This window comes from Rhinopithecus bieti, unplaced genomic scaffold (assembly GCF_001698545.2).
Source record: "Rhinopithecus bieti isolate Rb0 unplaced genomic scaffold, ASM169854v2 scaffold_38981, whole genome shotgun sequence".
Lineage (NCBI taxonomy): Eukaryota > Metazoa > Chordata > Mammalia > Primates > Cercopithecidae > Rhinopithecus > Rhinopithecus bieti.
This window is the reverse complement of record NW_016819573.1, coordinates 1,643,262-1,649,338: the sequence shown is the minus strand read 5'-3', so window position 1 is coordinate 1,649,338 and position 6,077 is coordinate 1,643,262. Positions and strand designations below refer to the sequence as shown.

Sequence of the window (6,077 nt, the reverse complement as noted above, 5' to 3'; positions counted from 1 at the left end):
CCACCCCCCCACCACTACCCTTCCTAGCCTCTGGTAAACATCCTTCTACTCTCTGTCTCCATTCATTCAATTGTTTTGATTTTTAGATCCCACACATAAGTGTAGCATGTGATGTTTGTCTTTCTGTGTCTGGCTTATTTCCCTTTGCATACTGACCTCCAGTTCCATCTATGTTGTTGCAAATAACAACATCTCATCCTTTTTTTATGGCTGAGCAGTACTCCATTGTGTGTAAGTACCACATTTTCTTTATCCACTCATCTGTTGATGGACACTTAGGCTGCTTCCAAACTTTGACTATTGTGAAGAGTGCCGCAACAAACATGGGAGTGCAGATGATCTCTTCCATATACTGACTTCCTTTCTTTTGGGTATAGACCTAGTAGTGAGATTGCTGGGTCATATGGTAGATCTATATTTGGTTTTTTGAGGAACCTTCCAGCTGTTCTCCATAGTGGTTGTACTACTTTACATTCCCACCGACAGTGTAAGAGAGTTCCTTTTTCTCCACATCCTTGCTGGCATTTGTTAATGCCTGTCTTTTGGATAAAAGCCATGCTCACTGGGCTGAGATGATACCTCATTGTAGTTTTGATTTGCATTTCTCTGATGATCAGTGATGTTGAGCACCTTTTCATATACCTGTTTGCCATTAGTATGCCATCTTCTTTTGAGAAATGTCTATTCAAATTTTTTTGCATGTTTTAAAATCAAATTATTAGATTTTGTCCTTTATAGTTGTCTTAGCTTCTTATATGTTCTGGTTGTTAATCCTTTGTCAGATGGATAGTTTGCAAATATTTTCTCCCATTCTGTGTGTTGTCTTTTCACTTTGTTGATTGTTTTCTTTGCTGTGCAAGAGCTTTTTAACTTGATGTGATCTCATTTGTCCATCTTTGCTTTGGTTGCCTGTGCTTGTTGGGTATTACTCAAGAAATTTTTGCCCAGAACAAAGTCCTGGAGAGTTTCCCCAATGTTTTATTGTTGTGGTTTCACAGTTTAAAGTCTTAGATTCAAGTCTTTAACTCATTTTGATTTGATTTTTGTATATGGCAAGAGATAGGGGTCTAATTTCATTCTTCTGCATATGGATATCCAGTTTTCCCAGCACCATTTATTGGACTATCTTTTCCCTCATGTATGTTCTTGGCACCTTTGTCAAAAATTAGTTCATTGTAGGTAAGCAGAATTCTTTCTGGGTTTTCTATTCTGTTCCATTGTTCTATGAATTTGTTTTTATGTCAGTAACATGCTGTTTTGGTTACTATAGCTCTGAAGTATAATTTGAAGTCAGGTAATGTGATTACTCCACTCTTCTTTTGGTTTAGAATAGTTTTGACTATTCTGGGTCTTTTGTGGTTCCACATAAATTTTAGGATTGTTTTTTCTATTCCCGTGAAGAATGTCAATGGTATTTTGATAGGGATTGCATTGAATCTGTATATTGCTTTGGGAGTATCTTTCCATTGTTTGGTGTCCTCTTCAATTTCTTTCATTTTATATTTTATAGTTTTCATTATAGAGATCTTGTATGTCTTTGGTTAAATTAGTTCCTAGGTATTTAATTTTATTTTAGCTATTTTAAATGGGATTACTTTTAAATTTCTTTTCAGATTGTTCACTGTTGGCATATAGAAATGCTGCTGATTTTCATATGTTGATTTTGTATCCTGCAATCTTACTGAATTTGTTTATCAGTTCTAATAGTTTTGTGGTGGAGTCTTTAGGCTTTCTCAAATATAAGATTATGTCATCTGCAAACAAGTATATTTTGACTTCTACCTTTCTAATTTGGATGCCCTTTATTTCTTCCTGTTGCCTGATTGCTCTATCTAGGACTTCCAGTACTATGTTGAAAAACAGTGACGAAAGTGGTCATCCTTGCTGTGTTCCAGATCTTAGAGGAAAGGCTTTCAGTTTTTCCCCATTCTGTATGATACTAGCTATGGGTCTGTCATATATGGCTTTTATTATGTTGAGGTATTTTCCTTCTATACCTGGTTTGTTGAGGGTTTTTAATCATGAGCGGAAGTTGACTTTTATCAAATGCATTTTCAGTATCAATTGAAATGACCCTATGGTTTTTGTCCTTCATTCTGTTGATGTGACGTATTACATCAACAGAATGGATTGATTTGCATATGTTGAACCATCCTTGCATCACAGAGATAAATCCCACTTAGTCATGATGAATGATCTTTTTAATGTATTGCTGATTTCAGTTTGCTAGTATTTTTTGAGAATTTTTGCATCCATATTCATAAGAGATATTGGCCTGTAGTTTTCTTTTTTAGATGTGTCTTTGTCTGGTTTTGGTAATACTGGCCTCATAGAATGAGTTTGGAAGTATTCCGTCCTCCCTATTTTTTGGAATAACAGCACTATTTTATAAGATGCATGTTAATTCTATGTACCAGACACAGTGCAAAGCACTTTATAGTCATTAACTTATTCTCCACCACAGTCCAATGAGGAAGTATGATTCTCTCTCTTTTACAAAAGATGAATCTGAAGCTCAGAAAAGTGAACCTCCCTGAGGTCATACACAGTATGACTACAAACCATAGGGGTGTGTGTGTGTGTGTGCACATTGTTGGTTGCATATGGAATTGCTATACCGTGTCAGTAGAGAAAAGTTTTGGAAGAACATGCCTGTGAACAAGGATATAAAGTATGTTGAGAGGCCCAAGGGGTAGACTGTAATTGCACCTTTTTGTTGTTGTTGTTGTTGTTGTTTTGAGAGAGTCTCACTCTGTCACCCAGGCTGGAGTGTAGTGGTGTGAATCTCAGCTCACTGCAACCTCCACCTCCCAAGTTCAAGTGATTCTCCTGCTTCAACCTCCCAGTAGCTGGGATTACAAGTGTGTGCCACCATGCCTGGTTAATTTTTTGCACTTTTAGTAGAGACAAGGTTTTGCCATGTTGCCCGGGCTAGTCTCAAACTCCTGAGCTCAGGCAATCTGCCCGCCTCGGCCTCCCAAAGTGCTGGGATTACAGGCATGAGCCACTGTGCCCAGTCTGTAATTGCACTTGTTTATGGACAATTTCATATTCATTTCTTCTCCTTTTTATGCAATTTAATTTCCTTTTGGGTGACCAACTATTCCTGATATGTGCAGGTGCAGTCTTAGTGAGGCCCTGGGCACATGACGCAGTTAGAATTTCTCTATAAAGGCTTTATTTTGTTTGTTTGTTTTTTAGAGATGGGTTCTCACTCTGTCTCCCAGGTTGGAGTGCAATGGTGAATCATAGCTCACTGCAGCCTTGAACTCCTGGGCTCAAGTGATCCTCCCACCTTGGCCTCCTAAGTAGCTGGGATTACAGGAGCGTGCCACCATGCCTGGCTCTTTTGAGGTTCTGAGTCCATCAGTGAGGAACACGAGGGCAGAGAGAATGGTTGGGATTTATTCAGGTAGCGTAGCAAAGTGGTTAATAACATAACTTACGGAATTGGATAGCTGTGTCCAATTCGGAAATCCACAGTCTACTAGCTGTCTGACACTGGGCAGGCTACACACCCTCTCGGTGCCTCAGTTTTTCATCTGTAAAGTGAGGACAACAACAGAATCTTCTTCATAACTGTTATATACTTAGAAAAGTACCTGACACATATAAAGTTCTACTTTGGTGTGTTTGTTTGTCTTAATGTAATTCCATGTGTTCAAACATTTCCAACTCTTTCCTGATAACGAGACCCGTGGAGCATCCTACTTACTCCAGTGCTTTCCAGAGGATAGACCCCAGCCTCCTCATTGATTCTCTGACTGCCAATCCATTCTTTTCTGCTTAATTAACTCAGAACCCGTTTCTGTTGCCTGCAACCCCAGAACGCTGGCTGTCATGTCAATTCTGTCTCATGGCAACCTGGGACTCTAAAACCTTCAAGCTGTGATCCCCCAACTCCCAGTAGAATTCAGTACTGGACATCAAGTCTGTTCTCTCCTTAATTCACATCTGGAGTCATGATACTAAAACCATCCAGACCATCTCCTGTAGAGAGGGTTTACTTGATTGCTGGGCTGTGTAGCGTTATGGAACTATTCGGGGGGATTAGTAGTCCCAAATTAGTGATAAGCAAGTGAAGGTCGGGGATGTGAAGAAACTTATAAGAAGTTGGGATAAGATGGCTCCTAGGTCAGGTTTTCTCTGCTAAAAGACTGATTAACCTGTGTGGGGAGGGAGATTGGCTGTGGATAAGGCTTGGGTCTCAACTCTAACCCTTACAACTACACTCGTCTTTTTCAGTTCTTCACTTACTCCCCAGTTCCTGTAAGCTGAATATTGCCTCAGAGCTTTTGCACATGCTGTTCTCTCTGCCTAGAAACTGGTTTCTCTGCATCTCCCCGTCTCCACTCTTCTAATTCCTCCCCTTTCAGATCTAGGCTTTTCCCCCTTTCAGATCTAGGCTTTCAGATCTAGGCTTCCTAGACCACCAGCTATAAGTTGATCCCTCTACAGTTCCCAATGTCAACATTTGTTTGCTTCCTTCTTAGCAGTTACCACAGTTATTTTTTTTTATTTTTCCTGTTTATCTGTTCCTTGCCTGTCTCCCCCACTAGACTGTACATTACTTGAGGGCAGGGACTCTCAAGTAATGTGTAGTCTAGTGGGGGAGACAGGCTGACTCAGTGCACAGTGTTTGATAAATAAATGGACAAATCCCCGAGTCATCTAACCAGGAATAACTTTGGTCACTATTTTAGTCTGGGCTGCTGTAACAACATACCTTAGACTGAGGGGCTTACACACAACAGAAATTCTCTTCTCACAGTTCTGGAGGCTGGGAAGCCCTAGATCAAGGCACAGGCAAGTTGGGTGTTTGGTAAGAGCCTTCTTTCTGGACCTTATGTTTCTGGGCCTATCTGGCTCATAGACAGTCCCTTCTCGCTGTGTCCTCACGTGGTGGAAGGAGCAAGGCAGCTAGCTCTCTGGGGCCTCTTGGGCACTAGGCTGGGCACGGTGGCTCACACCTGTAATCCCAGCACTTTGGAAGGGTGAGACAGGCAGATCATCTGAGGTCAGGAGTTTGAGACCAGCCTGGCCAACATGGCGAAATCCTGTCTCTACTAAAAATACAAAAATTGGCCAGGTGTGGTGGTGAGTGCCTAAAATCCCAGCTGCTTGGGAGACTGAGGCAGGAGAATTGCTTGAACCTGGGAGGTAGAGGTTGCAGTGAGCTGAGATCATGCCATTGCACTTCAGCCTGGGTAGGCAACAGAGTGAGACTCCATCTCAAATATGTATGTGTGTGTGTATATGTATATGTATATATGTGTGTGTATATGTGTGTGTGTGTGTATGCCTATATATTAGTCCCTATATATATATACATACATATATGTGTGTGTGTGTGTATATATATATATAGAGAGAGAGAGAGAGGCACTAATCCCATTCGTGAGGGCTCTGTCCTCATGACCCAATCCCTTCCCAAAGGCCCCACCTCCTAACACCATCATACTGAGGATTAGGTTTGGGCCTATGAATTTGGGAGGGGACACACACATATAGACCCTAGCAGTCATCTAGTTTCTTAGTGTCACTCCAAAGCTGAGGTTCAGGAGGAAATACCGACTTGACCAAGGTCATTATCTGAGAGTCAAGAACAGAACTCGCACACAGCCGTCATCACCTCAAAGTCTTGAATTAGGCCGTCATGATCGGGCCTAATGTGGGAGAATTCAAGGGCACTGGGACAGATGCTTACTCCTCATCACCAAATCTAAGCAGCAGGCACTATCATCATCATCATCATCATCATCATCATCATCATCATCATCATCATCCCACTCCATTTTACAGATGAAGAAATCGAAGCTTAAGAGAGTCTGTGACTTGCTGGGAAGTGGATGAGGAGGAGACTCGAACTCGGGCCTGCCAGCGAGGTCCGCGGGCGCTTAACCCGGCTGCTGCGGCTCGAGGCCTCGCTCTGCCCCTCTGTACAATGGGGCCGTCTGGGCCGGGCGCGCCGTGGGAAGGGCGAGGAGCGAGGAGGAAAACTCGGCGGGGGGGTGCTGGGGTTCCTAGGGTTCCAGCTGGCGGCCGAGGGGGTGGGCGGAGGGAAGGGGGCGGTGGGG

The 6,077-nt window shown here is 42.4% G+C and overlaps 1 long non-coding RNA gene across 1 annotated transcript in view; it reads right to left on the bottom strand.

Moving 5' to 3' along the window:
* LOC108519850 (uncharacterized) overlaps positions 1-6,077 on the bottom strand; it is a 33,630-nt gene that overhangs the window by 26,530 nt on the left and 1,023 nt on the right. The window lies entirely within an intron of this gene.